Below are 26196 nucleotides of genomic sequence, written 5' to 3'. Positions count from 1 at the left end.
GATAGTGTGGAGGTTTGTTGTGGGTTGCATTGGAACATTGATAGAATGCAGAACTGGGCTGATGGAGTTCAACCTGGAAAAGTGTGAAGTGATTCACTTTGGTGTACCATGCTTCTTTTTCCTAGGATGAATTTCTGTTGTGTTTCCAGAAACTCCTGCCATCGCTGTTCCACTGTCTTTTCCTCTAGGCTCCTCTCCCAGTCGATTCAAACCCAGCTCCTCCCTCAAACCTCTGTAGCTGCCTTTATTGGGCTATAACTTCAACAGATGAACCAACATGTAGCAATAACTTCAACAGATGAACCAACATCTAGCTGAAAAATTCCTCCTCATCTTAATTTTCAAAGGTCATCCCTTCACTACGAGGAAGCATCTTCTCTACAGTCCACTCTATCCAGTTTTTCAGTATACCGTAGTTTCAATGAAGTCCCCCTCATCTTTCTAAGCTTCATCGATACTGACCCAGAGTCCTCTACCACTCCTCATATGTCAAGCCCTTTGTCCCCAGGATCATTCTTGTGACCCACTCATGTGAAATAACCCATTAATGTGTTGGATCTTTAGTTTGACCATATCAATAACCAATCAAAATTTAAGTGGCATTAGTAGCTGATCACAGATTTGCCAGTCAATAAAATGAGACCACCGTGGAGATTTCTCACTAAAAGAGGCTTCAAGTTTGAAAGCTTTTGAAGACAGAAACTGCTGAGCTGTTTCTCTGTCTGTGACAGTGCGCTGCACTCCCAGGACTGTACCATAGAGCCAATTGTTTGGGATATAATTTCAGTCATCTCAAAAAAAAAGACCTTAGATTATGTACAAGATCCATAGCAAGTATGACACCCTACTGCCCTCTACTACCCTCGAGGTAATTAGGATGGACAAGAATACTGGTCTGGCCAGTGATGTATCCCTTGAATAAATATGCAAACAAAAACCTCATTTCAATCTGAACTGCCCTGCTATAAAGCAGCACAGCAGAATGGGAGCTTGTACATGTCCAATTGGGATCTCTGATGAGGAACAGGAGGATACCAATAGCAACAGCACAACAGGACAAACAGCAGCAACCCTCTCGACAGCACATCCCTCCCATCACACAGACATGTGGAGACAGAGACCTAGTTCCAAGGGATATATGCCTGGCAAAAGTATGTAAGTAAGAGATTGGCTTCCTCAAATTGACAGATAAATAGTGCCTTGCAACAGTCAGACCTCTGTGCCATGTCTTTGCTGATATCTGCAGTCTTCCTGGAAGAAAACCTCTTTCTAATGGAGTCAAGGTGGGTATGTATTATCAGTGTTGTCTAAGGTTAGTACAGCCCTGAACAGCTTCACGTCCAGACTCCTGCAGGATTTCAGTCAGCTGACCAAAAGTACATTTCCTCAATGTGTGCTATACTATAACTGTCAAAGATGTTACATTGATAGATGCAGAATGGGCTGATGGAGTTCAACCTGGAAAAGTGTGAAGTGTACTTTTGTGTACCATGCTTCTTTTTCCTAGGGATGAATTTCTGTTGTGTTTCCAACTCCTGCCATCGCTGTTCCACTGTCTTTCCTGCTAGGCTCCCTCCCAGGATTTACCCAGCCCCTCGGATCAGGAGTATGGTCAGAATCACATAAGGTAATGTCGCAGTGAACTACCAATGAGCAACAGAATAGATGAAGATATTCCCATATTCCCCATTTAAAGTTTCAACTTCACTAATATTAAAGCATCATCTCTACATCCACTCTATCCAGGTTTTCAGTATACCGTAAGTTTCAATGAAGTACCCCTCATCTTTCTAAGCTCATCGATACTGACCCAGAGTCCTCTACCACTCCTCATATGTCAAGCCCTTTGTCCCAGGATCATTCTTGTGAACCACTCATGTGAAATAACCCATTAATGTGATGGATCTTTAGTTTGACCATATCAATAACCAATCAAAATTTAAGTGGCATTAGTAGATGATGCACAGATTTGCCAGTCAATAAAATGAGACCACTGTGGAGATTTCTCACTAAAAGAGGCTGTCAAGTTTGAAATCTTTTGAAGACAGAAACTGCTGAACAGTAATGCAAGGGGATAATAGCTTGTAAGCAAACACGAGAAGCTGAACACATACCTTCACAGGTGTGCTGTTCTATATTGCTATCCAGTAAGTTTGCATCACAGCATGTTTGGTTTCATATTCGAAGTGGGTAGTAGTACAAAAAATTTGTACTTTTGGGCTAAAAATCAGGGTTCAACACATGCATGAGGGAAACAAAATTCCCCAGAGTCCCTGTAGCAGTAACTGAAATCCTTAAAATGAGGGAGACATTGCAGGAATACTGCTGTTCTTTTCCTCAGGAGAAAGATCCACAGATCTCCCTCAGGCCTGAAGTGCCAATTAAGTTTTATGAATCTCCCACTCTTCAATGAGACACTGTTAACATTACCTGGGAGATAAACCAGCCACTTCACAAATAATTTATAAGCTCTAGTTTTATTGTTATAGAAATCTGTATTTTTATAATTGTTTTAATTCTACTCAGCACTAATCATTTACCTTTCCTGAAGATTTGATTCCTTTTGATAACACCGCCCCAATTATTAGCCAGGCCAGAAACAGACAGAGGGCTAAATACCAGACGATCTCCCCAGTCTCATCCATTGAACTTGTAAGGCGTAAAACCACTTTACTGAACAAAATAACAATAGAAAACAGTTTGTCTAAGGTCAAATGTCTTTGCACAGAGACACCTTATAAGGTTAACAGGTTTTGTCTAGGTATTTTTCAATTATCCTGTTGAAAAGTGTTATTACATATCTTTGGAGCAGATGGGAAATGAACTCAGACCTGCTGGCTCAGTTGAAGGGACATTACCACCACATCACAAGGGATCTTCAAGATTTTGTTCACACTGTGAACGCTGATGAAATTCCTCAGATTCTAATTTAATTCAAAAACAAACATTCATAAGAAATGATTCATTGACTGCTTTACCATGCACAGGAACCCCTTCATTGACTTCCTGACTATAGATATGAATACAGGAACAGAGGAAGGCTATTTAACCCCTTGAGCCTGTCCTACCATTAAATGAGCTTGTGACTGATCTGGGACCTGACCTCCACCACCTCAGCTTCGCCCTCACTCCTTAATGAAACAGATCAAAGTCTGAGATGAATAAGGAAATCTAGCAACTCAGAGACACATGCTAAAGGCAAAACTGACCGACCCCAGCAACCTCTACATCTGGACAATGTTCCTTTTAATCACTGGAGAAAAATAGCAACTAACATGCTTACAGTGCACGGGCAGGATACATCCTCATGACTGATAACTTCACTAAACTAATAACTGTTTGATGAATTGGTAATATGATGAGTGTAAGCATTACTTAAATAATTCCTACTATTGTCAGTTTATTTGGCATATCAAAGTAGATAGTATCTGACAATGGATCGCAGATCTTTGTCAAACCAACCTAAGGCATGTGTGTCAAAGGAGGAGTGACTCATATCCCCCTATCAGCTTACTATCCGAGGTTCAGAAAAGATTTACAAGGATGTTGCCATGGTTGGAGAATTTGAGCTGTAGAGAGAGGTTGAATAGGCTGCGGTTGTTTTCCTTGAGCATCAGAGGCTGAGATTTATAAAATCATGAGGGGCATGGATAGGATAAATAGACAAGGTATTTTCCCTGGGGAGGGAGGTGTCCAGAACTGGAAGGCATAGGTTTAGAGTGAGGGGGAAAGGTATAAAAGAGTCCAAAGAGGCAACTTTTTCATGCAAGAGTCATACATGTATGGAATGAGCTGCCAAAGGAAGTGGTGGAGGCTAGTACAATTGCAACATTTAAAAGGCATCTGGATGGGTATATGAATAGGAAAGTTATGGAAGGATATGGGTCCAGTGCTGGCAAGTGGGACGAGATTGGGTTGGGATATCTGGTCAGCATGGACAAGTTGAACTGAAAAGTCTGTTTCAGTGCTGTACATCTCTATGACTCTATTAATGTTGTTAATACTGTTTCAATATATTTTTATAATTATTAAAAGGACAACAGGTACCTGTATAAAACAGTTTCATTTGTCTGTTTGCGACCTCTTATCTTTGGAAAAAAGGGTTATGTCAGGTTATATCTCAACATCAATGTGTGATATACCATTTCGAAAAATGGTCATGATGCCAGCAATATATCATGGCATGTGACATAGTGGTACAAAGTTCTCAGTCTCCATCTTACTGACCTCTAGCCTCTTGCAGCATGACATGCTGAGAAACATACTACAGTACATTTGATTATTGAGCTTGAGTCCAAACGCACAATTGTCAGTGACTGTAGTGTACACTAGTAAATATGAGGAGCTATAACAAGTCTATTGAATTCTTTAGTACTGCATAACCCACATTTCATCTTTATGTTATAGGCGTGAATAAAAGTGTCACAGTGTGATAGTTGCAAATCACCAGCATTTCATGCCATATCAAGTCAAGGCCAGAAAGAGAGAATACCCAAGGAACTAATAATAAAAGGGAACGTAAGCTAATTAATATCAGCAGTGAAAAAGTATTGGAAAAAACTAAGTGATGAAAAGCCAATAGATCCCCAGGACCTTAAGGGGTACATCCTCATCTGGAAAGAGGTATCCACAGAGATAATGGACCAATGAGTGAATATGTTTCAGAATCCCTATGGTTTAGAATGGTCTCAGTGAAATTAGCAAATGTACCATTACTTTCCAAGAAAAAACAGGAAAGTGAAAATAGGAACTGACTGACCAGGCAGCTGACATCAATTGATGGAAAAATGTTTTAATGTTATTATCAAGAGAAACCTAACAACCCATTACAAACATCTTATACGATACATATTTACTAAATGAAAATCATATTCAATTAACTTGTTAGATGCTTTCTTGGTTACAAATAATGAAGAATTTGGATTTTCAAAGGTATTCAGTTATGTCGGAGAAAAGATTAGTGTACAAATAAAATGGTCATGGAGTTAAGGGGGCACATCAGCATGGATGGAGAATAGACAGCATGATTTCAAAAGGCAGATCATACTTGACTAACTTAATTGATAATTTTTAATGAAATAATGGATAATGCTGATGATGGAAATCCAATGTATGTTGTATATATCGATTTTAAAAATACATTTGACACATTAAAAAAACTGGTTAATAAAACTGATGCTTCTGGTATAGGAGGACCTGTGTCCAACTGTGTTTTAAAATGGCTTAAATGTAGAATACAATGAATTATAGGAATTGGTTATTGTCATAGTGAAGGATAATATACAATGGTGTATCCCAAGGATCAATACTGGATCCATGATTTGATTTGCATTTACTCTAAATAGCCTGACTCCAGAATGCAGAATAGTACTTCAAGATCTTGCGGAAGAAACCAGACTTCAAGAATTGGTGAGCAGTGACAATGATAGAAATTGCCTCCAACTTTAGACCATCAGACCATAAGACATAGAAGTGGAAGCAAGGCCATTTGGCCCATCGAGTCCACTCCGCCATTTAATCATACCTGATGAGCATTTCAACACCACTTACCCGCACACTCCTCGGAGGCCTTAATTCCTTGCGAAATCAAAAATTTATCAATCTCTGCCTTGAAGACATTTAACGTCCCAGCCTCCACTGTGCTCTGTGGCAATGAATTCCACAGGCCCACCACTCTCTGGCTGAAGACATGTCTCCTCATTTCCATTCTGAATTGAACCCCTCTAATTCTAAAGTTTTGCCCACGGGTCCTAGTCTCCCCACCTAATGGAAACAACTTCCCAGAGTCCACCCTTTTAAGCCATCCATTATCTTGCAAGTTTCTATTAGATCTCCCCTCAACCTTCTAAACTCTAAACAATCCCAGGATCCTCAGTGTACATCGTATGTTAGGCCACCATTCCAGGGATCATCCAGGTGAATCTCCGCTGGACACGCTCCAGTGCAGTGAGTCCTTCCTGAGGTGTGGGGCCCAAAATTGGACACACTACTCTAAATGGGGCCTAGCTAAAGTTTTATAAAGTCTCAGAAGCACATCGCTGCTTTTACATTCCAGCCCTCTTGAGATAAATGACAACATTACATTTGCTTTCTTAATCACAGATTCAACCTGCAAATTAACCTTTAGAGAATCCTGGACTAGCACTTCCAGATCCCTTTATACTTTGGCTTTAGGAATTTTCTTACGATTTAGAAAATAGTCCATGCCTGTATTCTTTTTTCCAAAGTGCAAGACCTCACATTTGCTCACTTTGAATTTCATCAGCCAGTTCCTGGACCACTCTCCTAAACTGTCTAAATCTTTCTGCAGCCTCCCCACCTCCTCAGTACTACCTGCCTGTCCACATAACTTCCTAAGATCGTCAAGCTTCACCAGATTGCCACCAGTCCCTTCATTCAGATCATTAACATAAAGTGAACAGCTGTGGCCCCTACACCAAACCCTGCGGGACACTACTGGTCACTGGCTGCCATTCCGAAAAAGAACCTTTTATCCCAATTCTCTGCCTTCTGTCAGACAGCCAATCCTCAATCCATGCCAGTAGCTCACCTCAAACACCATGGGCGCTCATCTTACTCAGCAGCCTCTCATGAGGCACCTTATCAAAGGCCTTTTGGAAGTCTAGATAGATTATTTTTACTGGGTTTCCCTGGTCTGACTTACTTGTTACCTCTTCAAAGTATTGAAAGGTTTGTCAGGCACAACCTCCCCTTACAAAATCCATGCTGACTTGTTCTAATCTGACCCTGCACTTCCAAGAATTTAGATGTCTCATCTTTAACAATGGATTCTAGAATTTTACCAACAACTTAGGTTAGGCTAATCGGCTTATAAATTTCCATCTTATGTCTTGATTCTTTCTTGAAGAAGGGGATAACAACAGCGATTTTCCAATCATCTGGGACTTTCACTGACACTAATGATCTTTGAAAGATCACAACCAACACCTCCGCTATTTCCTCTGAACTCTAGGATGTAGCCTATCGAGGCCAAGAGATTTAAGAATTTTTACATCTTTTAGCTTCTCTAGCATTTTCTCTTTTGTAATGGCTACCATACTCAACTCTGTCCCCTGACTCTCCTTAATTGTTGGGATATTACTCGTGTCTTCCACTGTGAAGATTGACGCAAAGTACTTATTAAGTTCTTCAGCTATTTCCTTATCTCCCAGCACTAGCCTTCCTACATCAATTTGGAGCAGCCTAATGTCTACTTTTGCCTCTCGTTTGTTTCTTATGTATTGAAAGAAACTTTTACTACCATTTCTAATATTACTGGCTAGTCTACCTTCATTTGATCTTCTCCTTTCTTATTTCTCTTTTTGTTATTCTTTGTTTGTTTTTGTACTCTTCCCAATCTTATGATTTCTGAGTGCTCCTGGCCACTTTATAGACTCTCTCTTTTTCTTTGACACATTTCCTGACTTCCTTTGTCAGCTATGGCTGTCTAATCACCCTCACCCCCTCACCCGATAATCTTTATTTTCCTTGGGATGAACCTCTGTACTGTGTCCTAAATTACATCCAGAAACTCCTGCCATTGTTGCTCTGTCTTCCCCACTAGGCTCTGCTTCCAGTCAATTTTCTTCAGTTCTTCTCTCATGCGCCTGTGATTATCTTTATTTAACTGTAACAACATTACATCCGATTTTGCCTTCTCTCTTTCAAACTGCAGACTGAAATCTACCATATTCTGTTCGCTGCCTCCTACGTGTTCCCTTACTATGCCTCATTACATAGCACGAAGTCCAGAATAGCCTGCTCCCTTGTGGGCTCCATCATAAGCTGTTCCAAAAAGCCATTCTCTAAGCATTCCATGAATTCCCTTTCTATGGATCCACCGGCAACATTATTCACCCAGTCCACCTACATATTGAAGTCCCCCTTGCCTTTCTGACATGTCCTGTCTATTTCCCAGTCCATCTTACGCTACTGGTCTTGACCACTGTTAAGAGGTCTGCACATTACTCCCATCATGTTTTTTTTACCTTTGTGGTTCCTCAACTCCACCCACACAGACTCCAAAGCATCTGTCCCAAATGTCATTCAGTGCCATAGATTTAATTTCATTCTTAACTAACAAGGCAACCTGCCCCCTCCGCCCACCTCCCTGTCTTTTTGATAAGCTGTAAATCCTTGGATGTTTAACTGCCAGTCCTGAAACCCCTGTAATCACGTCTCTGTGATGCCTACATCATAATTATTCACAATGATTTGTGCCATTAATTCATCTACTTTGTTACGAATACTACGAGCATTCAGATGAAGCACCTTAATGATAATTTTCTTATCCTCATGATTTCTAGTAATAAATCCTAAGTTATCCTTCGTTTTTGCTTCATTCCTCGTCTGCCTTGAACTCAAACCCTGCACACATGCTAACTTGCTGCTTTACATGGATGAGTTCCAAATGCACAGATTTCATGTGTGATTTCATACTGAATGGCCCAAAAAGACCTGGAAATTTCAGTTGTGGAAGTGACCAAGAAAAGAAACCCTGTTCAGCATCTGGAAGGGGCTGCTCTCCAATCATGTGTTGTTTCTCCCACATTTGCTACTGATAGGGTGACTAGTGCAGAAATGTGGGGGAGAAACAGCCTGTGATTGCAGGAGCAGTAAGCAGAGGTGAGTGGGGGGCACATAATCCTGAGCACCACAACAGTAATGATGTGAGAGGCTGTTGGGGAGATGTTCCTCTGGGGGAAGAGACTGCCAATGAGAGAGACGATGAGGAGACACTGATGGGAACAAGGCTGCCATGAGGAGACATTGCTGTGGGGCAAGCGCTGCCAGGAAGACATTGGTTTCTGTTGGTAGAGATTACAAGGGGGAAATGGCGTTCCTAGGAGAGAAAGGCTACAATGTAGAGGCCAGGAAGAAAAGAAGGTGGAAAGGGAAAAGGCTGCGAAGGGAACAGAACAGCTTTAAACTTGTCAATTAAAAATTTACTGTTGGTCAGAAAAATGTCAAGCCTCTGAGACAATGAATTCCTTGCAAATAAATGTGACGTCTTTAGCTGAAGGCTGTGTAAATTCAAGACTGTACAGGAAAAAAAGCAGTGGATATTATTCTAATGCCCACTATTATTTGGATAATTGAATACTGAATAGATTTATTTCAATAAAAACAGGTTTGTTTTTTGTGTTAACATCTCTCAAATTATTTTGCATACCATGAACACCTGAGATGCAAGGACTGTGTTAAAGTTAAGCTTGCAATTTTTTTGTATGAACTGAGATCCCAAACAATGATAAACAGCTGCATTTTAATAGTGTTTTTCATGACTTGAAGATTTTTCAAAGTGTTAGTCAGTGAAGGAAACACTAGGGAAGTCTAATTAGATATTATAGTGGGAAGAAAAATAATCAAATAGGCAAACAATTAATTTAGGGGAGTCCATGGCAAAGGTGCACAACCTGAAAATTAGAGACAGAACCTTCAGGAGTGAAATTAGGAAACATTTACATAAGGCAGCTGGAAGAAGTTTAGAACTCAAATATGCAAGTAAGAATTGATGCTTGATTAAAAGCAATGTTGGATAAATTGTTAAATTAAAATCTATCGAGTCTAAGATATAGTAAAAAGGATAATAACTGCCCGGTTAAAATCCTCCAACTTCAAGCATATCCAATGAAAATGTGTTGGTTGTGACTTCACCAGTGTGGACAGGGTAGGGTAATGATTTTCTGTGCTGCAGTGTTCGTCAGTTATTTTTGAAAGAAGCTTTAGTTTCTAACTTCTGCCTATTGCCTTATACTGATTAAAATACTGCTGTGCTGACAATATTAATGCTTATCGTGGGTGCGCTGATTATATGTTTAATGGAGGATGATAATTGAGGACTCTTCAAATTCTGCTTTTGAGTTAGGTCTCAGTTCCATACTTGTCAACACGTGTACAGAAGATAATGTTACTGCCTGACTGCATAACCTAATGAAAGTGTGAGTGAGAATGGAAAAGGAACCCCTGAAAATCAAAAAAAAATCAAAATGGAGCATTCAAAATCTAAAAGAAGCTTTTGAAAGAAAGATATTTGACGTCTGTGAAATGTTTATTCAGGCCAAATGGACAGGTAGATGGCAAATGGGATTTCATCCAAAGACACATGAAGTGATGCTTTTTTGGCAGAAGTGATGAGTAGAGGTAATACAGATTTAATGGCATTGTACGAAAGAGCTTACGTGATTAAAAGTTGTTGGCAGTTGTTTCGCATTGATCATTGAAGGCAGCAAGATATTGGAATGTAAATGTGAAGAATTGATTAATACAGACAGGAAGCAGACAGCAATGTTTTTAAATTGGCAGGCTGGCCAATAAAAAACAGAACAGTCAAAGAAATGTGTCAGTGTAGTTCAATTCCCTGAGGGGTGTGCAGCATTGAGGTATTCATGCCACTCCCTAGTTCATCAGATCATGGTAATGTATTCCTTATATCCACCTGAGCCATCCTGGGCCATCACAGCATCCTCAATTCCAGCTACCTCCTCAAATAATAACTCATTCTTTCATCTCTTCACCTCTGAGACATTACCCTTTGGTAAAGTCAGGTTGTGGAAGACATGCAAACAACTATGATGCCGGACACATTGTTTATAGTCTACAGCACGGTACTTCATCGGTCGAAGTATCTTCCTCAGTAGCCCTATTGTGATGGTTTTGTGCCTTTAAGAGAGATGTATTATCTGCTGTTTCTCTTGCAGAGAGGTGTTGCCACAGAGACCAGACTGTCTGCTGCAGGCAGACAGTTGGTAAATAGTTTGGCAATATCCCTCAGTGTTTTTTTTCATGAGACAAAAGAGGCATAAACGGGTGAAGGGTTCATACAGACCCAGGAAGGGTTTAGCTTTTCTTTTGGTTCATGAGACGGTTTCTTCTGCTGCTGAGCTAACAGCTTGACTTCTCTGCTGTTAGAGTCTTAGGTGAAAGGCTTCCTCTTTGAAATAATATGAGGTAGACTATTTCCTTCAGTATTTTGTTCTGTTGGACAGGAGAGAGGCAGCACATGACAACTTTAACTGTTTTACTAAATTGCCTTGTCAAGTGTGTGTTTATGGGATACTCCTTATATTGGAACAGTTGATAATGTTTTACTTAAGTACGAATCATCCTGTTAAGTATTTCAAAACAGTTAAAGTTATACCATTTATTTTTGTATTTTAATTGCGTCATAAGGATAATGTTTGTTTTGATTAATGCCGAGTAGTCGACTAATCAAATCAAATCTGGAAGACAGCACCTTACACTAGCCTGGAAATAAATAATAAAGGTAGGGTCGAGGCTATCTCTTTACTATATCTTAGAAGGGTCTGGTCTCGTCCATAATACTGTGGTCTGCTTTAGAATGACCCCTGTGGAAGCACGCACAGTGCAGTACAACAACCCCACATCAGTCTGTGGATCCTCATGGGTGTCTACTGTATAAACTAACACTCTGAAAGAGTTAATGTTTGAGCTACAATGATCTCCACCCAATCTGCTGATGTCCCACAATTCTGGGTTAGGAATCAATTGGAGTCTGAACTGGTCTCCTGATGGAGATACACATGTCTTTGCTGCATATGGCTGATAATAAATCAAAATGCATTAAGGATTAGTGTAACCTGTACGTAGTTACTGTCATGTAATAAAATACACTGTGTAATCTAAGGCAAGTGCTGAGACTTACTCATGATCCATCGTACTCATAACTTGCTGGTGAGATAACTAACCCAGCACCTGAAAGTGGAGAAATTCTTTGTTGAAGGTTAATTAAACAGTGAGAATGTGACTTTTTTGCCTCTCACCCGATCAAGTTCACCCATCTACCAATCTTTTCACCAGCTCTGAGAACAGAATATCCCACCCTTTATTTTGTTTGACTGGAGAATCTAGAACATGGAAGTCTAGCCTCAGGATAAAAGGTCACTTTCTGAGCACTAGGCTAAGCAGAAATTCATCAGATTGTGTTGAATGCCAGGCTGGAGGAGCCTCTACGTATTCTTTCTGCCCTTGTAACATATTTCAGTTTTGTCACTGATGTTAAGGGCAAAACTCTATATAAATCTAAGTAGTTATTGTTAACATCCTTTTAAAACTATATTCCAGGGTCCGAATGGTATTAAGGGAGACTAAATTTGGTATTGTTTTCAATATTGTCTCTCATTCTACTCATTTTTTATAGGAATAAAGCTTTGTTAAATAGTCAATGCTGATGTGATTCCCTTGTGGGCTGATTTGGTTTGAAGGAGTTCCTGACGGTGCTTCATTGACAGCCTGACATTGCTCTGTTAAAACTACCTGGGTTAGTCTCTCCCAGTGAATTCAGCTCTTTCATATCATTAAACATCTGTTCACTCCCAATTTCCCTAATAAATTTCCCTGGATTATGGGTTAAACACAATACTATATTCAATTGATAATTCAAAGAAAGGGAGATCGGTCTTCAAACCCAAATATATAAGAAAACAAATATTTGTTTGATAAAATCTACACTGCTTAAATTCCTGTTAAAATGAAAGCTGCGGTGTTACAAACCAGGGAAATACAAACTAAAGCAGGAGCCCCTGTTAGTATACAAGAGGAGAATAATATAAATCTTGACTGCAATCAAACAGCTTCTCTCTCATTTACCAACGAACTATCCCAGGAGGAGTTGTTGGCCCAGCTATGCAGATTAGAAGTGTAGCTCTCTGAAACGTACTTACTCCTAGTATTGCTCACTCGGACCATGGTGAGGAATGGAGATTTCTGATCCATTTCGACAAGTTTCATTGTTTGTCTGCAGCCATGTTATATTAACAATTTCAAAATATCCATTGTCCAGAGAGAAATTGCAGATTGAATCTGGAAATTATGGAACAAGTTTTTAAAGGATAATTTACTTACTTAGGACGTACAGATTATTAGGAGGGCAGCCATTAACTGCTAATCTTAGTTGTGCAGGTCATTAGGCCTCTTTAGATGGCAGTTAACGGACAACCGCATTTGCTAAGATAAAACAGTTTATTATCGAACAATCTGCCAATGAGGTACAGTCAACAATTCAAGAGTTTCCTGGTCACGTTCAATGAAGTCAACATTTTATTTCCAGTTCTTTGCTCAAATTCTTATATTTCAAATTCTAGTGATATAATATTATATATAATATATAATAATATATATTCCACTCTGTCTGAATCAGTTTAATCCCTTTGCATGGCAACATTACAGATGGATCAGAACACAGAGTTATAGTCTGTACGCTGCACTCACACAGATCCCAGCTCAGGCAAATCACTCTGTTTGCAATGGTCAATTTCACGGAGTTTGAACTGCTTGTCACTGATAATATTTCATTCAAATATTAAGCGTGACTTCAATAACTGTTGATTTATCACACAAGATTTCAGAACTGGCAAGAACATGGACAAGAGTATACTACAGGACTTCAACATATTTCCAATGAAGGCTCAGTGAAGAACTTAAACAGAAAGAGTGATTATTGAATGAACCTCTGAGTGCACACGATCAGGGTGCACAAACCTCTCGGCATCATATCATCCCATAAATAGCAACTGCAGTTTTGCCAATTTCCTTCTGTTTCTTCCTCCTATTTAGTAAACCTTGTTTCTACTACTTTCTGGTTTGGAGACAGAATTTCAAACAGACACACAATGATTGGGCAATGAGAGCGGACGGACAGACTTGAAAGTAGAAGTTTTCAGAAAAATCAAAAGCAGCAACAGAAATGCACAGCATTGACAGAGAGCAGTGTTTTGGATGAAAATGAAATGTGTGCATTTAGGAAAAACAGGAAATGAAAGGGCATTAGTGAATAATGTGGCGCAAGGAAGAGGTGCGTGCTAGAAGCACAAATTCAATTGCAAAAAGTGCTTAGCATAAATTAGATCAATGAGTATAAATCAAATTTATATATGACCTAATAGCAAATATTGTTACCAATATCATTTATCAGGATGGGTCTTTTTCCTAGGGTGGGTGAGTTCAAAACTAGGGGGCATCGTTTGAATGTAAGGAGTAAGATTTAAAAATGAAATAAGGGACAACCACAGAGATGTGGAATGAAATACCACAGGAAGTGGTGGATGCAGGTACATTTACAACATTTAAAAGACATTTGGATAAGTACATGAATAGGAAAGGTTTGGAGGAATTTAGACCAAAAGTAGGCAAGCAGAAGCATGTTAGTTTGGGAACACAGTTGGCATGGACTGTTGGACCAAAGGATCTGCTTTCATGCTGTATGACTCTATTACTCATAATTGCATCAATACCATAGTAAGAACAAAACTCTGGGATAATGATACTAGAGAAAAATAATCAGTCCTCTGAGCACACACAATGTGTGCATAAACCTCATCAGTATCACATGATCCCATAAACTGCAACTACAGTTTTCCCAATTTTCATCTGTTTATTCTCCCTATTTGGTAAACTTCTTTTCTTTTCTACGTTCTAATTTGTGGGATAGAACATGAACCAAACACAAATTGTGTTGGACGGTGGCAGCAGCAGGACAGATTAGGAGTTTCAGAACATACAAAGCAAAGAAAGGAAATGCCAAGACAATGAGATGCAGCAGTGTTTTGGATGAAACTGAAATGTTTGCATTTGGAAAAGATTGGAAAAGAAAGGGCATTAGTGATGAAAGTGGTGTCAGAAAGAAGTAGGAAGAAGTGTTTGATAAAAGCACCAATTCAAATGCACTTGAGACAAACCAGATGATTTATGAGTTCCAATTAAAATTATATATGATCTAACAATAAATAGTATTGCTGGAATCATTAGTTCAGAAAAGATAGAACAGGATGTTGCCAGGAATGGAGGGATTCAGTTATAAAGAAACACTGGGTGGACTGGGACTTTTTTGTGCAAAGTAGGAGGATGAGAGATTACCTTATTGAGGTTTATAAAGTCATGAGGAACATGGATAAGGTGAATAGCAATAGTCTCTTTCCTAGTGTGGGCGTGTTCAAAACTTAAGGGTAAATTTTTAAAAGATGAGAGGAGAAAGATTCAAAAATGACATGAGGGGCAACTTTTTCATACAGAGAGTGGTTCGTATGTGGAATGAACTGCCAGAGGAAGTGATGGATGCAGATACAGTTACAACATTTGCAAGACATTTGGATAAATACTTGAATAGGAAAGAATTGGAGGGATGTGGGCCAGACACAGGCAAGTGGGACTAGTTTAGTTAGGGAATATGGTCGGCATGGACTAGTTGGACCAAAGGGTCCATTTCCAAACTGTTATGACTTTGCAACTCTAACTTGAAATGGTATCAATACCAAAGGAACAACAAAACTTTGGGATAATGACAGTAGAGTGAAAGAACCTAACCTCAGGAAGTCAAGAATTAGAATCAGTTTGGGTGGATCTCAGTAAAATCAAGGGGGAGAAAGCACTTGCGTACGTTATTACACAGCCCCCAACAGGAGCTGCAGAGTAGGGCAGAGTGAATGTCAGGAGACTTGTGCTCCATGTAATTTGGGTAATCATTGATCATTGACAAATTTACTCTTCATATAGACTGGGCAAACATTAATAGCAATGACAGCTTGCAGGACAAGTACAGAGAAAGTTCACAATTGATCTCCTAGATCAGTGTGTTCACGAATCAACGAGGAGGCAATTTTGGATCAAGCATTCTGTATGAGAAAGGACTAATTAACACCCCTGTAGAGAAGGAGTCTCTAGGGAAGACTGACTGACAGTAATATGAAATAGTTTAACATTGAAATGCTTTCACAATCAGTCAAATCTCGGGCCTTGTATCTAAATAGCAGACAGGTCAACTATGATAGACTGGGAAACTCAATTAAAAGTTGAGGTAGTAGGTAAGCAGAAGTAGAATTTGAAGACAATCTACGATAAATATAGTTTAATGTAAAATCCACACTTTATGTACATTCCTTTAAGGCAAAAATACTGCACAGAAAATGTAGTCCAACTGTGGTGACAAAGAGACGTAAAGACAACATTCAATGCAAGTTAAAATCTAAGAATATCGCCCTAAACGGTAGTGAGCTGAGGTTTGGGGTCTTGAAGACTTCAGTAAAGGACAAGAAAAGAAAAATGAAAATCAGAATTGGCTAACAAGAGAGACATGAAAGCAGATTTTAAATGTTTCTGTGGGTATATGAATCTGAAACAATTAGACGAAAGAAAAATGTGCCCATTTGATGCAGAGAGAGGTGAAATTGGGATTTGACAAAGATTTTGAAATTAATGAACATAGTCCCGCCATTTCAGAAAAAAAGAAGGAAGCATAGACCGGTTAGCCTAGTGGGCAAAATGCTGGATTCTATCATAACAGTAACACACTTACAGATGATGGAGTAGATCCAATTTACAGGAGTCATAGTTATGTTTTACAAACCTTCCCTCATTTAAAATGAAACTAAAATGTTCCTGAGAGGAGAATGGTGGGAAGACTATGGCTCTGCTCAGAAATTAGGACATCATGAACAACAAACCAAACCCAAAACTGACTGAAAATCAAATTGGTCAGACTATTGAGTACAGGAGTTGAGAAGTCACGTTGCAGCTTACAGGACATTTTTAGGCAAATTTTAGAATATTGCGTGCAATTCTGGTCTCCTTCTATTGGAAGGATGTTGTGAAACTTGAAAATGTGCACAAAAGATTTACAAGGATGATGCCAAGGTTGGAGATTTGAGCAATAGGGAGAGGTTGAATAGGCTGGGGCTGTTTTCCCAGGAGCGTCAGAGGCTGAGGGGTAGGATAAACAGACAAAGTCTTTTTCCTGGGGTTGGAGAGTCCAGAACTAGAGAGCACAGGTTTAGGGTGAGAGGGGAAAAATATAAAAGAGACTTAAGGGGCAACTTTTCTATGCCAATGATGGTAAATGTATGGAATGAGCTGCCAGAGGAAGTGGTGGAAGCTAGTAGAATTGCAATATTTAAAAGGCATCTGGATGGGCATATGATTAGGAAGGGTTTGGAGAGATATTGGCCGGGTGTTGGCAGGTGGGAGTAGATTGGGTTGGGATATCTGGTCGGCATGGACAAGTTGGACCGAAGGGCCTGTTTCTTTGCTGTACGTCTCTATGACTATGGAGAGAAAGTGAGAGAGCGAGAGAGCAAGAATGAGAGTGAGAGACAGAGAGGGATAGAATGCAGCTGCTCTGAAGGCAAGAAATAACTTTTTGTGTTAGCAGCCAATTCTGGTAAGAGTTGACTCTGCTGGTATCTTGGGGTTTTGCTGCCTAGATTAGAAAACATTTTAGGAATTAATTGTTAAATGGTGTATGCAGAACCTTTGTTCTTCCACTGACCCTTCTTCAACTAGCCCAACAAGACGTAGAAGAAAGTGAGGAATGCAGATGCCAGAGAGTCAGAGACCAAAACCATACTGCTGGAAAAGTACAACAGGTCAGGCAGCATCTGATGAATACGAGAGTTGACATTTCGGGCATAAACCCCATTCTGAAAGAAGGACTTCTGCCCAAAACATCGGCTCTCCTGTCCCACTGATGCTGCCTGACCCGCTGTGCTTTTCCAACCCCATACTTTTTGATTTCAACTGGGTGTGGCCAGCCAATCATGTATTGCCCATGACCATCATAGTTGTACAGTGCCATCACAGAGCAGTGTCAGCAATTTTAACACACTGAAGTTAATGAAAAAGTTGAAATTTAAGTCAGAATTCAGACAATTTACAATTGTCTGTTCTGATATAATGTATATTTATGGCCCAAAGTGTACTAAATTCCCGGCAATAGAAATATTATTTTCATGAATGCTTACCCTATATTCAAAAAAAAAGGTATCGTTGATTATCCTTGGAAATCCAATGACTCAATAATATTCTTGCTACTGACATCTGTGCAAGATGTTCTATGCAAAACGATTGTCCATTTCTCTCACTCATTCAGATTGACAGAATGAGCAATCAGTCCCAACAGAATTGAGCACTGTCCCTTTGGGAGTGCTGCTGCATGTTTCATCCACTCCCCACCAACTGAAGCACTCTACTCACAGCAATGGTGATTGGAAGGATGCAAACAGGTAGTACAGACTGTAGGCGAGGACACAGGTATATGAAATGTTGTCAAATGCTGTAAATACAATGGTATTTATGCCCAAACCTTAAAATTAAATAAGAAGCATGAGATTAGTTTTGAAACTGTTTTGAAATAAATTAAGAGACATTGAACCATAGAGTCCTACAGCACGGCAGCAGGCCCTTTGGCCCAAACTGCCCCATGCTGACCAAAACGTCACTCTACAAAATACCCTGGAAGAACTGCAACAAACATTACATTGGATAGATGGACAGGAAAATTGCCAACAGGATACACGAGCACCAAGTAGCCACCAAAAGACATAACCAACTATCACTGGTATCCTTACACACAGATGAAATGGGACACTAGTTCGACTGGGACAATACATCCATCCTGGGACAGGCTAAACAAAGACACCCATGGGAATTCCTAGAAGCCTGGCATTCAAACCGAAACTCCATCAGCAAATACATCGATCTGGACCCCATTTGGACTTAGAAAAAGAACCAGAAGATATAACCCATCATGACAGACTGAGACTCGTAAAGAGAAAGTAGGACAGAACACCAGCGCTTCAACAGAGGCTCACTGATTATGTTACCTAGCAAAATGTCTGAGAACAAATGTACCAACGCAGCGAGCAAACTTACAACCTGAACCACAACCTGAGCTACTAACCTTCTCAAAAATTGCAAATGTCCATCTGTCCTAATCCCATTTCCCTGCACTTGGCCCATATCCTTCTAATTCTTTCCTATCCATCTATTTGTCCAAATGGCTTTTAAATGTTGTTAATATACCCACTTCCACTGGCAGCTCATTCCATATGCATACCACTCTCCTTATGAAAAAGGTTGCCCTTCAGTTTTATTCCCTTTTATTCTTTTCCTCTAACCTTAAACTGATGCCCTTTGGCCCTCAATTCCCCAATTCTGTGAAAAGACAGAGCATTCACCCTACCTATGCCTCTTATCATCTTATACACCTCTATAAGATCCTCCCTCAGTCTCCTACACTCTAAAGAAAAAAGGTCCTAGCTTGTCCAAGCTCTCCCTATAACTCAGACCATTGAGTCCAAGCAACATCCTTGTAAATTTCTACTGCACTCTTTTCAGTTTAATAACATATTTCCAATAACAAAGTGACCAAAACTGAACACAATACTTCAAGCGCGGCATCACGAATGTCCTGTTTAACTGCAACATAACTCCCCAATTTCGAAACACATTGGCCAGACTGATGAAGGCCAGTGTGCCAAAAGCCTTCTTCACTGCCCTATCTACCTGTGACTCCACTTTCAGTAAACTGGGAATCCCTGAACTCTAAGATCCTTCTGTTCCACTCACTCCTTACAGCCTTACCATTCACCATGAAACTCCTACCTTGATTTGATTTTCCAAAATGCAAGACCTCACGCTTATCTATATTAAGTTCCACTTGCCATTTCTCGGACCACTCCCAGCTGATCAAGGTCCTGTTGCAATTTATGATAACCTTCCTCACTCTCCATTATACCACCCATTTTAGCGTCGTTAGCAAAGTTACTAATCACGCTCTGAACATTCTCATCCAAATCATTCATATAGATAACAAACAGTAATGGGCCAAGCACCAACCTCTGAAGCATTCCACTTGTTGCAGTCCAACAAGCAGCTTTCCGTTATTACCCACTGCTTTCTACCATCAAGCCAATTGTGGATCCAATGTGCCAGCTCCAACTGGATTACATGCGATCTAGCCTTTCAGAGCAGCCTACCATGTGGAATCTTATCAAAGGCCATACTGAAATCCATTTTGACTATGTCTACCGCCCCACCCTCAATCACCTTCCTGGTCACTTCACCAAAGGTTGCTAACAAATTTGTGAGGCATAGTCTCTCATTCACAAAACCATGCTGACTACTCCTGAACAAACCGTTTTTCCAATCGCATGTACACCTTACCCCGTAGAATCTTCTCAAGCAACTTACCTACCATACATGTTAGGCTTACTGATCTACTGTACCCAAGCTTTTCTTTACAGCCCTTCTTGAATAAGGGCACACCATTCCTCCTCACAGAATTAGCTGGTAGACAAAATCAATCTTATCTAGTTGCCAGTTGGCATTGCAATTTCTGTTGTTGTTTGTATTTCCAGAGGATTATGTGCGCACGTGATGGATGAGTATAAGCTGTACTTTAATTCCAAGAACCTTAATTTGGATAGATATGTTTCTAAATTATTGAAATGTAAAATTCTTGAGTCATTCAACTTCAAATGTCGCATTTTCATTGCATTTGCAACAAAAATTCTGAACAATAAGGCTGAGATTTTCAGGATTCCAGATATGCTGTCATCAGTTATTTATTTTAGAAGGGATTGAAATGGATGTTGATCTAAGAAATAATTTACTAATAAAGCCAATAGTCTGAGATTTTACTGGCCTGTCCCAGTATCATACCAAAGGCAAAGGAGCTGCTCCGAATCCTATGTAAACAGCAAACTACTCAATGAGGCAGCATGTCTTAACAGCAAGGCGAGAACATCGAGGACATTACCTTTCACTGTGAATGAAAATAAGAAAGGTATCCACTTATAGTCTTTTGCATAAACGTAAGACATCTCTAAGCACCTTACAGATAATTTATAAGGGGAGGAAACGGCCTGGTGGTATTATTGCTGAACTGTTAATCCAGAGACCAAGATAATGTTCTGGGAACCAGGGTTCGATTCCTGTCATAACAGATGGCAAAATTTGAATTCAATACAAATCTGGAATGAAGAATTTAATGATAACTCATAAAAAGGTTGACTCTTTATTTTTTACAGTTGGAAAAGACCATTTCAATTAGTTCTTGCATAACGGACTATAATTGCTGTTTCTTGTCCTTTTTTGTGTGCAATAAACTGGCTTATTTATAAGATAGAGTAAATGATAGCATCTTACATTGAGTTTGAAAGTGATGTAGTTCAATCAAAAATGATTATATTAAATATAAACAAAGGGATTTAATAAACGGTGAAGATAAAGATTAGTTATGGGTGGATTACGACCCAAAATGAAAGGTACGACAGTAGACATTTAATGGTTAACACTGAAAGACAAACAAAGATGATGGAATACCACAGGTCACAACAGCATATGTTTTTGGTGGGGATAGATATTATATGGAACTGTAGGCTAATCCACAACATTCCTGTACACTCCCTGACCTCATTCCCAAAGCATGGAGCATTGGTGGGTGTTAAAGTCAGTAACTCTCTCATCATACACAAATAATTAATGGTCAAATGATTTGTTAAAGACTCAGTTGACCACAGTATTACACTGCGCACACCATCAAACAGTTGGTGTAGGCAGGAGTGTGATTCCTTTCTTATAACAATCAAGTTGTCTGGTATCATCACTGGGTGGGATGTTCTTCATGGTGTTTCATAAGTGCCCACCTGTAGTGCTTTCAGGCTCGCTTTGGATTCTGAGCTCACTGCTGATTCTGCCTGGATGAGGTGGGAGGCATACCAGCTAATTTCACTCTCTGTAATAAGCAATGAAAATACATTCTTTTAAAGCACAGAAACCTCCCAAGTATAGTGTTCCAACTGCGGGTAACAAAACAAATCTAAGATCATAATGGATCAAAGGAAGACATCTGTAAAGTGTCAAAAAGAAAGTAAATAAAAGATTCAGAGCATTTTAGTAAAGGAGAACCAAGGAAAACATTGATAAAATGGACAATGAAACTAAACGAGTGAGAAACAAAAGCAGAGTGTAAATGTTTTTATATACGTGTAAAAAGGAATAGAACAGCAAAAGCAAACGTAAATCCATTAGAAGCAGACACAATTCCAGCCCACTTAGAAAATATGATTGGATTTGGAAGAGTCTACATGGATTTAGGAAAAGAAAATCATCTTTGACAAACCTGGAGAGTTTAAGGATCTAAATAATATATTAAATAAGAACCGATAGATGTTGTCGGTTTAGGTTTTCAGAATGTTTTCAAAAAGGTTCCACACTGGAGTGAAAAAAATTAGAGCACATGGGAGTTGGGGGAGGAATATATTAGCATGGATTGAGAACTGATTAATGGACATGAAAGAGTATAAGAACAACTGATTCAATTTTAGTTTAGTAAGCTTCAACTAGTGTGGTTCCAAAGGGGTCAGTGTTTAGGCTCCAGCTATTTATAATCTGTAGGAATGATTTGAAGAAAAACAAAATACTGCAGAGGCTGGGAATCTTAAAGAAACAAACAGAACACTCGAGAAACTCAGCAGGCCTGGTAGCATCCGTGCAGAAAGAAAGAGTTAACATTTTGAGTTCATTATGACTCTTCAGTCAGGGTTCAACATCATATTTCCAAATTTGCAGATGGAGTTTAGAAGAATGATAGGTGATCTAATGCCATCATACAAAAGTCTTGCAGGGATTGACATGGTCAACGCAGGAGGAAGGTTTCCTATATTACAATAAAGGGTGAGTCATTTTGGACTGTAATTTTTTGGAATTTCATCAATCAATCAAAAATAGGGGCAGTGAATATTCAGAAATCTTTGCCCCAAACGACAATGAAAACTCAATAGTTGAGCTTGCCCAAGGCTGAAACTGATTTATGCCTATAAATCAAGGGACACAGGAAACTGTTGTTTTACTTAAATCTCATTGCAAAGCTATCTGTTTGAAAATAGTACACAAACATGCTTACATTATGAACGTGGAGTAACAAAGGTCTTTCACCAGTTTGGATAACAAGGAGACTCCCCTGTTCCATTAACATCTCCTTAAGATAATTATACTGGAAAAGGTCTTCACTAATTCACTCACTCAAGTTTCAGAGGTTCTTGCAGATCCCAGCAGAATCACTTACAACATCATTTTCACAAATAGGTTCTGTAAAAATCAGAAGTCAACAAACGGATCTCTTCAGCATCTCCACTCTGTCTACCTCAATTAATGACATCAAGTCATACAGTGTTACAGCATAGGAAGATGCTCTTCAACCTATTGTTTCTGTACCAGTTATCAAGAACTGATCTACTCTAATCCCATTTCCCAGCACTTAGCCTTGTATCCTTTGGTGTTTCAAGTGATGATGTAGACTGTTTTTAAATGCTGTAGTGGTTCCTGCCTCTACCACTGTTTCAGAAAGTGAATTTGAAACAGTGAAAGGGGATATTCCACTCTTTTAATTGTGAACAACATCTCTGCAAGGCGATCTAACACCAACATCTGGTGAAGTAAATATAGTGACTATATTCATGGGTATAAAACACAATTGCTCATTTAAACTGTTGCCAAATCAAGACTGCTCAGAACACTAATCTGTCACATGGGCACAGCTTTCCACACTGCATCCGGTCCAAGGCTGGCAAACTGCCCAAAGTAAGTTTCCAGGAAAAACATTGGCATCCCAGTGACTGCCAGCATCAGAATGTAGGGAATAAGGAAAGCACCTGCAAAATATAGAAAAGGCAAAGTCAAAGAAATTGCTTGAATATTAATGTCACCAGGTTTCATAACTAATAGTTCATTTCGTATTAATACTGGAATGAAATGTTGTTGACAGAAGAGTGTGGCTGCAGATTGTAGATTGCGTCTTTTTTGTATTTAGATCCTGTGTACAATCAACATTCAGGGACCTATACAACAGTGTTGCTCCTAAAACCTTAGGTCAGCCACACCTGCTGATTTCTCCAGCATTCTCTATTTGTTTTACACACCGAGCATGCGCGTTATTTTGCTTTTATTTAGCTTTGATAATTGTACTTGGCAGCCTCAGGATGACTGTCAGGAGGAAAATGCATGATTCCAATGGCCAGGAGGTTGGAAAGGGCCTCTTTATAGGATTGAAGCTTGGAATGAAAATACAATCAGTGCAGTCGAATGATGCTACTGACATTGATTCCATTTTCCTCAGGAGAGCTGTTTCTGTCATGCTTGTGGACCAGGGAAAAGAATCATGAATGTAGCAAAACAGTGTGACACCATAAGGCTTCCTGTAAGGAGGGCAATCTTTCCAGGAGTGTCAGAGAGATTCTCCAAGTTTAGGATGATGCACCACATTCTCCATTTCGTCCTGGCCATTGGAGAGCTGCAAAGTTACCTCTGTGCACCATTTTCTGTCTTGGAAAGAGGAAGGGTCAGAAACTGGAAAGAGGAGATAGGGACAAGATGACATTGACCCCATCGACATGGGTACGATGAGATTGTGAGGCTATCCTTCAATGAACACAGACTTCCCCACCCTAACACACACTAATCATTCACCAGCATCACACTCATTTCAAACTCTTCCACCAGGAAATCCCTGCACCAAAATTAATCAATAAATAAAAACCACCAAAAATCTTCACAAGCCAGCTTTACACCACTGAACTCTTCACCCTTGTGTGCAAGCCTTTACTGTCTTTCAGATATTGCCACCCAGCCCAATGTTACATTCCTGCCCTCATGACTGAAGCTTGACTGGTGCAATGTGCTGACTCTCACAGCAGGAAACTACAGATGGCCATGCATGGTATCTTCAAACGCCTACATGATTTGAGGACCTGATTTCAGACTGGAGCGGTACAACGACCTGGTGGTTAGAATACAATCATTGAGTCATACAGCACAGATATAGACACTGCAGTCCAACTCGTCTATGCCAACCAGACATCCCAATCTGACCTAGTCCCATTAACGTCTGGCCCATATCCCTCCAAACCTTCCTCCTCATGTATCTGATATAAAAGTTGCCTTTCCAGTTTTCTAATTGTATCAGCCTTCACAACTTCCTCTGGCAGCTTGTTCCACAAAAGCACCTTCCTCTGCATGAAAACATTGCCCCTGGATTCCCTGTTAATTCTTTCCCCACTCCCTTTAAACCTTTGCCCTCTAGTTTTGGACATCTGCACCTTGGCTATTCACCCTATCCATGCCCCTCATGATTTTATAAACCACCCTAAGGTCACCCCGCAACTCCAATAATCTAGGGAAAAATGCCCAGCCTATTCATGATTTGGAGGAGCCAGAATTGGACTGGGGCAGACAAAGTTAAAAGTCATACAACACCAGGTTATAGTCCAACAGGTATTTGGAAGCACTAGCTTTCAAAGCGCTGCTTCTTCATCAGGTGGTTATGAATCAGGACCTATGACACAGAATGTATAGCAAAAAATTATAGTGACACAATGATATGTTGAACACACCTAGATTGTTAAGTTTTTCATCTTTTTGAATGGGTTTGCTGGTTTCGGTTCTTTAATATGTAAATCCCAGAACTTCTTTTCAGTCACATTCTCCAGATAACTTAAGGTTTTATCACAACAGGTGACATCTCAGCTCAGAGAATGCCTTGATTTCGCTGCACTTTGGATGCTGCCTGAACTGCTGTGCTCTTCCAGCACCACTGATCCAAAATCTAGTTTCCAATATCTGCAGTCATTGTTTTTACCACCTTATAGGTGTGAGGGTTTGAGTCTGTCTGTATCCCAATCTTGAGTAAAACTGGTTCTATTTCCAAAGAAGAATGTTTTTAAAAATTGTCCTCCTTCACACTCACCTGATGAAGAAGCAGCGCTTTGAAAGCTAGTACTTCCAAATAAACCTGTTGGACTATAACGTAGTTTTGTGATTTTTAACTTTGTCCAGTCTATTCAGCTTCTCCCAATGGATCAAGCCCTCCAATTCCAGCAACATTTCTGTGTCCTCTCAAGTTTAACAATGCCTTTTCTATAGAAGAGTGACCAGAATTGGTTTCAGTACAGTATTACATAAGTGGTCTCACCACCGTCCAGACGAGTTTATCCTGACGATCAACAATGATAACTAGACGACCCTAAGTGGCCTGGCCAATGTTTTGGAGAGTCACAAAGTACATCCTAACTCCTATACTCAATGTACTGACCAATGAGGGTAAGTGTACCAAACGCCTCCTTCACAATCCTGTCTACCTGCGACTCTGAAGGAACTGTGAAGCTGCATCCCTCGGTCTCTGCTCAGCAGCACTCTGCAGGGCCCTACCATTAACTATATAAGCGCTGCCCTGTTTGCCCTCTCCAGTTTCCTTCCATTTGCCCACAAGCCTGTATCTTGACTTTGCTCTGAGCAATGTGTACAATCGCTACTTCACAACGGTTAGCAACCTCCGCCTCTAGGCACTTTCACTATCTTTTCCCTTCATTCTTATTCCCTTTTGTTCATAACATCAAAAACACCATTTTC

General features: G+C 39.8%; 1 pseudogene; it reads right to left on the bottom strand.

The window, feature by feature from the left end:
• The window catches only part of LOC132819992 (sodium- and chloride-dependent neutral and basic amino acid transporter B(0+)-like), a 95246-nt pseudogene that overhangs the window by 42304 nt on the left and 26746 nt on the right, over positions 1-26196 (bottom strand).

This window comes from Hemiscyllium ocellatum, chromosome 11 (assembly GCF_020745735.1).
Source record: "Hemiscyllium ocellatum isolate sHemOce1 chromosome 11, sHemOce1.pat.X.cur, whole genome shotgun sequence".
NCBI lineage: Eukaryota > Metazoa > Chordata > Chondrichthyes > Orectolobiformes > Hemiscylliidae > Hemiscyllium > Hemiscyllium ocellatum.
The sequence above is the reverse complement of the archived record's forward strand: the minus strand, read 5'-3'. Positions and strand labels throughout refer to the sequence as shown.